Here is a 12,197-nt window from a genome sequence, read left to right on the forward strand (position 1 = left end):
AGAGTGACCTTGAACCCGCAGAGGACAAGGAAGAAATGATCAGCACCGTTCTCGGAGAGTTCCCTCAGTCCTGGACTCGCATAAATGATGCCATAGTGGTACCTGTCCTGCATTTCCTGCAACCGGCCCAGCAACAACCAACACCAGAGCCGGAAGGTGAAGAGGAGCAAGCGGTTCCAGAGGCAGAAGAGCCTGTTCAAGCAGCCCAGGAGAGTCAACCCTCTGCTGACAGTGAGCCTGCCATGCCTGCGGTAAGCCAAAGAACCCGCAGACAGCTGCCTGCCCTACCTGTACACCCAGCTGGTAGCTGTACCCCTAACGCTAGTGGGGAAAACCAGGTTGGTCCACCACCAGACAGTGGGCTACGTCGTTCAACCAGGAGCACAAAGGGGCAGATACCCGCTCGCTGGAGAATATAGGGTGCACTAAATTGTAAATAACCCTGTTGCCAAATGTTGAATTGTTTGCAAAGTTACATGCATGTTTGGTAATACTCTGTTTCAGTTTCTTGCAGCTACCGTAAGGACTCAAAGGTTATGGACTTTTTATAACCGGGACCTTGTATGGACTGCGTTCGGAGCCTAACCAAGGAATGAACTAAGACTGTAAAGGACTTGGGGTAGGACAGACCCCCACCTGGTTAAGGCTCCCCGTTGTGCTGGTGATATGGACACCCGGTCACAGGCCACACTGTGACCTAAAGAACTCAATTTGTGCGCCGTCTGTCTATTAATGTTTTATTGTTATGCATATTGTCTTTGTTTATTGTTTAGTCCCGGAGTACTAAATTTCACTAGGGGATAATGTGTCACCCTACCTGGATGCCACAAGTGTAATTAAAGCTGTGTCTGAGAGCAAGGGGGAGGTTCTCTGGCCAGGGGAACATTAGCATGCAATGCCTCCTGTCTCAGGCCAGTAGGGGGAGCAGGCTGCCCCTATAAAAGCTGGTACTGGGGACAGGGTTAGAGAGAACTGGATTGCCTGTCTCAGCTTTGAGACGTGTCCCAGAGTGGAGCAGGGACAGAAAGTTGATTGCACCTAAGAGGAAGTGTGGCAGGAGGAGAGAGTCACCAGCCAGAGACAAAAGGCGAAGAGAGCCTGTCTTGGCAGAGAAAAGACTTAATTTTACCAGACTTTGGTGTCTGAGGCTGGAAGGATTCCACATCCCCCAGCAGAGAACCAGCCCGCAAGGGACTGTACATTCCTTGGCCTAAGAAGCCTGGAGGCCCTGCCACAACCGAAGGGACCAGTAAAGCCGTACAAGGCTGGGAGCAGAAAGGAACCCACGTCGCAGGCCATACAGGCGAGAAAGCACGGAAGCTCGAAAACGTGGGCTGTTATCCTATCAGGAGGAGATAGTCAGAAGGAGCGCAGAAAGCACGGTAGGCCTACACCCTCACGCTGACCAGGGCCAATTTCCCCGTTGCTCTCAGACATCCAGGTCCCCTCCTAGCTGGGACTGTTTGTGGGTCAGTTTACCTGTTCAAGTAAAGACCCTGGACTGCAACCTGTTGTCTGTGTGCTCCTGGCTCCTCCAGCACTACCATCACTGGGACTCTCACTACCATCACTCCCACCATCCACTATACTGCCCTGGGGCCGCACTCTTCCCGTGGGGAGTCACACTACCATAGCTGCACATCTCATCAGCCCCAGCGGTCTGCATGCAGCGGCGGTTCCTAATAACCGCAAATCCACGGGTGGCGTAGTCGGACATTATCAGCAGAACATAGCAGACTACCATTGGCCTGACCACTCTGAGCCACGGAACCGGGTCGCCACTACTACCCCCATCGTTCCCCCTATGGCCCGGATCCGAGTGCCCCACGGCCCAGGGGGCGAGTCACATGTACAATCCGCATGCGTTTTTTTCTGCCAAGGAGATGCAGAAACGCTCAGGAAAATTTCTGCATCGTGGGCTCATAGCCTAAGGATGATCCCTCTATACTGTGACATTCCTTGAGATATTTGTAGACAGCTATTAAGTCTCCTCTTAGCCTATTTTTTTGCAAGTTAAACATTCCCAGATCCTTTAACCATTCCTCATAGGACATTGTTTGCAGTCCGCTCACCATCCTGGTAGCTCTGCTCTGAACTTGCTCCAGATTTTCTATGTCTTTTTTAAAATGTGGCGCCCAGAACTGGACACAGTATTGCAAATGAGGTCTGACCAAGGAGGAGTAGAGGGGGTGCTCTTATTTCATTCCTGCTGCTTCCCTGAGTTTGCTGTTTTGGTTTTGCCTTTCTTTTAATTCCTCCATGCAATTCCAGATATGGGCCTTTTCACTGAGTGCACAGTTTTAGTGCTAATTTGCACTAAATAGAAAGGATCATATATCTAGAACCATATGTCGGAATTTAACTAAATAATAGTGGGTTTAGAGCAATAGGTTTTAGGGATGATTCAAAAATGTCTCAGATCAGATTTTTTCCAAGCTCTCCATCACTTATTCCACCATGTAATGCTAGATAATAATTTCTACACCTTGCTCACATAACATCGCTATATTGTCTACCTAGTTCTAATGTATTCTATATACATTCCGGAACACTGAAATTGAAGCACAAAGAAGAATGGAGAAAAGTCATGGAATTATGGAAATCAAAGGATGGATAGACTTGTTAATCATATGCAAATTATGGAAAAATTAATTTTTTTTTTTTAAAACATATCGATTTATTCAGTATTGAATATGAGTGCCACGTGCATAAATACAAGTACTTACAAGCCTTTGCTGCTATCATTGAGGTTACTAATGGTTGTCTGAGGAATGTTCTACCACGCTGAATGTTGTTGGGCACACAAATCATCAAGATCTGCTACAGCAGCTCCCTTTTCAATTGCCGACTGATGATCTCCTAGATGTGCTTGACGGAAGACAAGTTAAGTGATATTACAGGCAACATGTGGCCTGGTGTTGTTGTGTTGAAAAATGGCTCCAAGGACAATCTGGAAAAAATGGCAATACCACTGTTTCCACCATCAAAGTAACATCAAGTTGTTAGGATACCGGGAATAAAGAATAGAGGGGTTCAACCACCATACACTGCGCCAAACCATAATCTCGGGAGTTGGACCGTTGTGAAATTCCCTCGTGAAGTCATCTGTATGGAGTCACCCACATGGTTTCCAGATGGAGTACGGAGGCTGGAATGGAACAATGAAGGCTGGGAAGGGGGTCTAGTCTCTTCAGTGATGAGACCAGCTTTTGTCTTGGATGCAATGATAGCCAAAGACTGTCTGGAGGCCATGTGTAAAGTATGCTGATTCTACAATTTATTTATGGTTAGGCAAAAGAATGAGGTAAAAAAGCTTATAAAAATTCTGTTCTCTATGAATTCATCTAAGCCCAGAAGTTAACACTTATTCAAAGGGTGTAGTTTTGTTGCCGCTTTTTTTTTTGCTGTGATTGTAAGTGGGCTGTAAAATGGATTCTGCCACCTTCATGTAAAAATAGAGAACTAATGCCACATCAACCACACTGTTATGTTTGGAACCATACATGACTTGACAACATACTTTGTTGGTGGTCTTAGGTTACTATTTATTATGCAAATATAATTATTGTCCCATTTAATTGCTAAATAGTGGATTGCATGCCATGCAATCTGACATTTTTATGTTTTGTGCACTACATACCTTCTGGTTCTTACTGGTACCTGGATACCTGGATCCAGCAATTGGACACCACCGCTGCTGCTGTTCTCTCATATGGTGGCCTGCTGTTTTCACATACTGCCAGACCTGACAACACACTAGGTGGAGGCATTGGTCTGCAACTTTCAACAAAATGTACTTTTCAGGTTAAACCCCCAGTACCCTCACTTATCTTCCCTTCTTTTGAGATCCACGCTGTCAGACTCTACCTGCCTTTCTCCCTGCGAGTGGCGGCTGTGTATTGCCCTATGGGCCCCTCCCTCACTTTGCCACCTGGCTTCCACACTTTCTATTCTGTGACATCCCCACTCTCATCATGGGGGACTTTAACATCCTCATTGGTGATCCCATATCCCCATCTGCCACTCACCTTTTACTATATCTCTAACTTCCTCTTTCAGCCTTTCACAGCTTACTAACTCTCCTACACATGAAGACGGGAATATGCTGTACCTGATCTTGTCCTGCCTCTGCTCAGTGTAACTCCCCTTTCCCGCTCTCTGACCACAACTTTCTTTAATGCTCTGTCAATAACTGTCACCCCGCTCAGGACACCCCCACTTACCACACTTATAGAAATATATGTGACATTAATACCCAGAAACTTATGAAGAATTTACAGTCATCATTGACCCCAATCTCCTCCCTTTCATGTCCTGACTCTGCACTGAAACATTATAATGAAACATTGCAAAGTGCATTGGATGAAGCTGCACCTCTTACATTTAGAACAACTTGGCACAGACGGCAACAACCCTGGCACACGCTGCAAACACATTTTCTCCAACGGTGCTCCAGGTGGGGCGAGTGTCTGTGAAGAAAATCAAATCTGGCCCAAAATTTCATCCATTATAAGTTTACGCTTAAAACATATAACTTTGCCCTTCACCTCTACAAACAAGCCTAAAGGAACTTGATGACTGCTCTGTATTCCACTGGGACCATTATCAAACCTCACACCACTTAAGCACCTGTAAAATCAAGACAGTTTTCAGTTCTGAGTTGCAAATTGGCACATAACCTATAGAGACATTTACCATTACACATGTGAAGTTTCAGCATCCTGTGATAAATAGAAGTGGGTCAGGGGAAATCTTTAATGAATGCCCCTCGTATCTTTCCAGGGTTTCAAGGACTTGCCTAGCTGGGCAGCTTACGCCAAGTGCTTCTGTGGCTGCACCTTTGCTGGTTTGGTGCCACTCTAGGTGGCTCTTCCTGCGTTAGCGCATAACAGCTTGTAAGAGTTAGATTTTTTTTTAGTTTCACTTATAATATAAGGTGCGTTGAGTTTCTGGTGACATTGCTAAGTCAGACGGTAGTGTGGAATTTGTGTGATGCCCTTTGTAATGTTTCCAAAGAGCATAACAGAAAATGCATCCCAAGCAGTAGTGGCTGGCATATGCAGGTAGCGCAAAAAGGAAGAGGAGAGGAGCTATGCAGCAGAGAAAAAAAGCCTGCACCATAGCTAGCTAGCAAGTGAGGGGTGACTACTAGCAATTGCTATCAAAATTACTATTGCCCTCTCAGTGCTCAGTGAGGGTAACAGATATTCATGTAAATCTGAGCTGCATTTTATGTACACTGCTCAAAAAAGTAAAGGGAACACTGAAATAACACATCCTAGATCTGAATGAATGAAATATTCTCATTGAATACTTTGTTCTGTACAAAGTTGAATGTGCTGACGACACAATCACACAAAAATCATCAATGGAAACCAAATTTATTAACCGATGAAGGCCTGGATTTGGAGTCACCCCCAAAATTAAAGTGGAAAAACACACTACAGGCTGATCCAACTTTGATGTAATGTCCTTAAAACAAGTCAAAATGAGGCTCAGTATTGTGTGTGGCCTCCACGTGCCTGTATGACCTCCTTACAACGCCTGGGCATGCTCCTGATGAGGTTGCGGATGGTCTCCTGTGGGATCTCCTTCCAGATCTGGACTAAAGCATCCGCCAACTTCTGGACAGTCTGTGGTGCAACGTGATGTTGGTGGATGGAGCGAGACATGATGTCCCAGATGTGCTCAATCGGATTCAGGTCTGGGGAACGGGCGGGCCAGTCCATAGCTTCAATGCCTTCATCTTGCAGGAACTGCTGACACACTCCAGACACATGAGGTCTGGCATTGTCCTGCATTAGGAGGAACCCAGGGCCAACCGCACCAGCGTATGGTCTCACAAGGGGTCTGAGGATCTCACCTCGGTACCTAATGGCAGTCAAGCGAGCACATGGAGGGATGTGCGGCCCTCAAAAGAAATGCCTCCCCACACCATTACTGACCCACTGCCAAACCAGTCATGCTGAAGGATGTTGCAGGCAGCAGATTGCTCTCCACGGCGTCTCCAGACTCTATCACGTCTGTCACATGTGCTCAGTGTGAACCTGCTTTCATCTATGAAGAGCCCAGGGCGCCAGTGGCGACTTTGCCAATTCTGGTGTTCTGTGGCGAATGCCAAGCGTCCTGCACGGTGTTGGGCTGTGAGCACAACCCCCATCTGTGGACGTCGGACTCTCATACCACCCTCATGGAGTCGGTTTCTAACCGTTTGTGCAGACACATGCACATTTGTGGCCTGCTGGAGGTCATTTTGCAGGGCTCTGGCAGTGCTCCTGCTGTTCCTCCTTGCACAAAGACGGAGGTAGCGGTCCTGCTGCTGGGTTGTTACCCTGCTACGGCCCCCTCCACATCTCCTGGTGTACTGGCCTGTCTCCTGGTAGCGGCTCCAGCCACTGGACGCTACGCTGACAGACACTGCAAACCTTCCTGCCACAGCTCGCATTGATGTGCCATCCTGGATGACCTGCACTACCTGAGCAACTTCTGTGGGTTGTAGAGTCTTTCTCATGCAACCACGAGTGTGAAAGCACAACCAACATTCAAAAGTGACCAAAACGTCAACCAGAAAGCATTGGTACTGAGATGTGGTCTGTGGTCCCCACCTGCAGAACCACTCCTTTATTGAGGGTGTCTTGATAATTGCCAATAATTTCCATCTATTGCCTATTCCATTTGCACAACAGCATGTGAAATTGATTGTGAATCAGGGTTGCTTCCTAAGTGGACAGTTTGATTTCACAGAAGTTTGATTTGCTTGGAGTTATATTCTGTTGTTTAAGTGTTCCCTTTTTTGAGCATTGTAGTTTGTCAAAGGTAAAAAAGGTCAGTCCTCGTGTAAAGGAGTAAATACACATAATCGGTCATGAAGGGGTTAAGGATCACAGGTACATCTATCTTAATGGTTGTTGAACACAGTTTCTATTCTACTGCAGCAAACATAGTTACTGTGAAGTGAGATGTCAGTTCTCAGGCAAGGTCCTAGTGCATTTATAAGTATCTTAGGTGCACAGATTGCTTAGATGCTCTTATATGCATAAACTGTATGATCCTAGTCTATCCTGACTGCAGCTGAGACCTTGGTGCTTTATATAGAGGAGTTATGGACTCGCTCCTACCTGCTTCCTTAGCTTCTTTAGACTTTATCTTTGCAGAGGATAAAAAGGTCCAGGTACAGCACTTTTCTTCTCAGCTCCATGCCATCACAGCATGTCTACCAGGCATCTTTCCTCACACACTTCTGCCTCTGCTCCTTACAGGAAAACTTTACATACACACAGACTCCTCCCTCTTAAGTGGACAGGTGTACATCAGTGGCGTACCGCCAATGGCGGCAGGCCACACGACTGCTATGGGGCCCGTGAGCTGGGGGGGCCCCATAGCAGTCCAGGGGCGGACATACCGCCGCTGGTGCAGTTGCGCCGGGGGGCCCGCAGGTGCAGCTTCTCCCTGCTGGTGGCGGGAAGGGAGCGATCCCTGCTGTTCCGCTACTGACTGGAGAGAATGGCAGCGGAGCTGGAGGGATCCGTCCTCTGCTTCCTGCTGGCCGCTTCCTCCCTCACACAGGCACGCGCCCCTTGATGATGTCATCATGCAGCGCGGGCCTGTGTGAGGGAAGAAGTTGCAGACAAAAAGGATGCTGCGGCCTGTGGGGGAACGGGCCGAGAGGTAAGTGTTTTTTTGTTTTTTTACTGAAACACTGTGGAGTGGAGGTGGGGGAGAGCAAAAATGGGCTGATGGGGCTGTGGAGAGCAATAATGGGGCAGGGGAGAGCAATGATGGGGCTGGGGAGAACAATAGTGGCGCTGGGGAGAACAATGGTGGGGCTGATGGAGCTGGGGAAAGCAATGATGGGGATGGTGGGGCTGGGGAGAGCATTAATGGGTCTGATGGGGCTAGCGAGAGCAATAATGAGGCTGATGGGGCTGGGGAGAGCAATAACGGGGCTGATGGGGCTGGGGAGAGCAATAATGGGGCTGGTGAGAGCAATGATGGGGCTGGGGAGAACAATAGTGGGGCTGGAGAGAGCAATAGTGGGGCTGATGGAGCTGGATAATGATGGGGATGGTGGGGCTGGGGAGAGCAAAAATTGGGCTGATGGGGCTATCGAGAGCAATAATGGGGCTGGGGAGAGCAATAATGGGGATGGGGCTGGGGTGAGCAATAATGAGGCTGATGGGGCTGGGGAGAGCAATGATGGGGATGGTGGGGCTATGGTGAGCATAATGGGGCTGATGGGGCTGGGAAAAGCAATGATGGAGATGGTGGGGCTGGGGAGAGCAATAATGGGGCTGGGGAGAGCAATGATGGAGCTGATGGGGCTGGGAGAGTAATGGTGGGGCTGGGGAGAGCAATGATGGGGCTGAGGAGAGCAATGGTGGGACTGATGGGGCTGGGGAGAGCAATGCTGGGGCTAGGGAGAGCAATGGTGGGGCTGGGAAAAGCAGTGGGTGGGGCTGATGGGGCTGGGGAGAGCAATGATGGGGATTGGGAGACCAATGACGGGGATGGTGGGGATGGGGAGAGCAATGATGGGGCTGTGGAGAACAATAGTGGGGCTGGGGAGAGCAATAGTGGGGCTGATGGAGCTGGATAAAGCAATGATGGGGATGGTGGGGCTGGGGAGAGCAAAAATGGAGCTGATGGGGCTGGGGAGAGCAATGATGGGGATGGTTGGGACTGGGGAGAGCATTAATGGGTCTGATGGGGCTATCGAGAGCAATAATGGGGCTGATGGGGCTTGGGAGAGCAATAATGGGCTGATGGGGCTGGGGAGAGCAATAATGAGGCTGATGGGGCTGGGGAGAGCAATGATGTGTATGGTGGGGCTATGGAGAGCATACTGGGGCTGATGTGGCTGGGAAAAGTAATGATGGAGATGGTGGGGCTGGGGAGAGCAATAATGGAGCTGATGGGGCTGGGAGAGCAATGGTGGGGCTGGGGAGAGCAATGATGGGGCTGAGGAGAGCAATGGTGGGACTGATGGGGCTGGGGAGAGCAATGCTGGGGTGAGCAATGCTGGGGCTAGAGAGAGCAATGGTGGGGCTGGGAAAAGCAGTGATGGGGCTGATGGGGCTGGTGAGAGCAATGATGGGGATTGGGAGACCAATGACAGGGATGGTGGGGATAGGGAGAGCAATGACAGGTTGCTGGGAGAGAGCAATGATGGGGTGCTGGGAGAGAGAAATAATGGAGGTGCTGGGAGAGAGCAATGATGGGGGTGCTGGGAGAGCAATGATGGGGGTTGCTGGGAGAAAGCAATGATGGGGTGCTCAGAGAGAGCAAAGACGGGGGTGCAGGGAGAGAACAATGACGGGGCGATTGGAGAGAGCAAAGATAGGGGGCTGGGAGAGAGCAAAGACGGGGTGCTGGGAGAGAGCAATGATGGGGGTGCTGGGAGAGAGCAATAATGGAGGTGCTGGGACAGAGAAATGATGGGGTGCTGGGAGAGAGCAATGATGGGGGTGCTCAGAGAGAGCAATGACGGGGTGCAGGGAGAGAGCTGTGACAGGGGTGCTGGGAGAGAGCAATGATGGGAGTGCTGGGAGAGAGCAATGATGGAGGTGCTGGAACAGAGCAATGATGGAGGTGCTGGGAAAGAGCAATGATGGGTGTGCTTGTATATTTTCCATGTGCACATAGCCTTACAGTTAATTGGGGAGAGTCACAGAGACTGAATAATTTATATTATTGTCATGTGGAGATTATAGTTAATGGGGAGCACAGTTGATTACTAAGTGGCTAATAGTATATTAATGGGGGTACATATCTGTTTTCAGGGGCGCAGTGTGGGGGAGACACATGTATATATACAATATATGTGACTTTGTTATTTTCTAGGCTGGAGATCATCGTGACAAGATGAGTCGTGGCTGGGAGATGTCAACATGAAGGTCTGACCAGATGGAGAAGAAACAGCAGACACTGACTGATCAGATGAGACGTCAGCGGTAAGTGCCTGGATGTAAATATTATTCTGTATCTGCACTGTGTGACTTGGAGTGATAATGTTATCTGTAAAATCCCTTAGGTTACATTCTCACATTTGTGTGAAATGTCCGTGTGCTGCCAGATTTTTTTATCGGATGGTTCACGGACTCGTAGAGTTTCATAGATCCATTCACACATCCATGAAAATCACGGATCTGAGAATGAGATCTGTGAGGGTCAGAGAATGTTCTGTTCTGATCCAATTTTGAGCATTAGAATAGGATATGCTCAATGTGTCTGTAAAACAGGGCAGCACACCGACACTGCACACAGATGCAGAAATGTAGCCTTATGTATAGCACAGTCCCTTAGTACATAGTGTACTCACTTATTATGTATAGCATACTCCCTTAGTATATAGTGTACTCGCTTATTATGTATAGTGTCGTCCTTAGTTATATAGTTTCATCTTTTATTATGTATAACACCCTCCCTTATTACCTACCATCCTCTCTAGCTCTAGGGCTCACAGTTGGGGGATCATACTGTGTTGGGGTCATCATACTTTGCCCTGGGAGTTGAGGTGGGGTACAGCAGGGTCATTATACTGTGCATGTGGAGGAATTCACCATGGGGGTATCATACTGTGTTTGGGGGACACTTTTGTTGGCATGACACTTTATGGGGCAATGAAAGAGGAACCTAGGAAGTTAGCAAGGAGGAAAATTGCTATGTAAAGGCTAGAAGGTTGTGAGATCTGCTCTTCTGTGACCCTGAAAATTATTTACCTTTTTTTTGAGGGGTGTGGGAGGCCCCTATTAGAACTTCTGCTATGGGGCCCCATGATTCCTATGTACGCCTCTGATGTACACATAAAGAGCTCATACGTTTTTCATATGCAGTTTGTTTCTAGAAGTTTCCAGGTATGCATAATCTCACCTTGACAGTCTCACATATTATTAACTCATGAGTCTTTGTTATGTGGCGCCACTGAGGGTTCAGTCGCCACAGGGGTACTGCACCTCAGTAGAGGTGTGGTATCTCCTCTTCCAGGTAAGGATGGAGCATCTCTCAGGACCCCACTTCACCATTCAACACTACACCATTCCTGTCCTGCAGGGGGCCTAAATGCACAAGGGTGCTGCCCCGGCCCGGGATAGAGGAGATGGGGGGGGAACCAAAGATAGGGGGAACCATGTAGTGGGTGAGGGTGGAGGCCACACTTTTAGGAAACACTTATTCATTCATATTTAACCTACGGCCATCTTAAGTTCAAGGTCTTTGATTGTGATCTTCGTCTTTGACTGTGGTCTTCGTCTCTGATTGTGGTCTTCAGCCAGAGTCCAGCAAAAGGCCGCAGCCGACTGAAAATACACGGTCCTCGTTCTCTGACCTTGAGACGAGGAGTGGGTTAGAATTAACCACTGTCTCTACCCGGTCAAGGTCCTTACCTAAGAAGGCCTGGCGGGGAGCAGAGGAGATAGGCTCCACAGGCAAAAGGATCCCAGGAGGATACGGACGGAGCGGAGTCGCCACCTGTATTCTTTACTCTGGCATAGTCAGAGGGATTCCTGCTGCAAGAGGGGTGACCGGCCCCCGATATCTGACTTTGCTACTTCACGTCTCAGTCAGAAAAGCCTGGAGGCTTAGTGGATCCCAAAGGGATACGGACGGAGCGGCATACGCCACCTGTATCTCTTACACTGCATTTATCCAGTGGGACCCAGCCTTACACCACGTTCGTACCACACACAGTCAGGAGAAGACTTAGTGGGAGAACTTACCAAGGAGAGGAACACACACCAGAGGAGTCTCGACAGGTGCGCCTGATCTACCTGGGAAGTGCTGAACCCCCTTCCCGGTGGCCGCAGTACACCGCGAGGAGCAGAGAGAAGCTTTGCGGCTGAAAATTCATCTGAAAGTGAGTAAAGACTCATATGATTTCACACACCGCCTCAGCCTGTTATTTCCTGCGTGGCACTGCACCCACCATTTCTTCTCACACTGCCCTGAGGCCTGCTCCGCCTGTAGGGAGCCGTGCCATCCAAGCTGCCCCTAACACCGGCCTCAGTGGACTGTAGCAGTGCTGGTGTCCATCACCAGGAACCGCAGGTGGCGTAGTCGAAAATACCACTCATCCTTGAAAACCCAATATTTTTATGTGACGGCCCTGGGCACGGAACTGGTCCAGGCCACGACTGCCTCCCCCGCGACCACCTACACTAACCCGGCTCCGAGTAACCCCATTTCCCAGGGTGGGCTATTAC

This window comes from Phyllobates terribilis, unplaced genomic scaffold (genome assembly GCF_046119375.1).
Source record: "Phyllobates terribilis strain yellow unplaced genomic scaffold, ASM4611937v1 Scaffold_11__3_contigs__length_659146591, whole genome shotgun sequence".
Lineage (NCBI taxonomy): Eukaryota > Metazoa > Chordata > Amphibia > Anura > Dendrobatidae > Phyllobates > Phyllobates terribilis.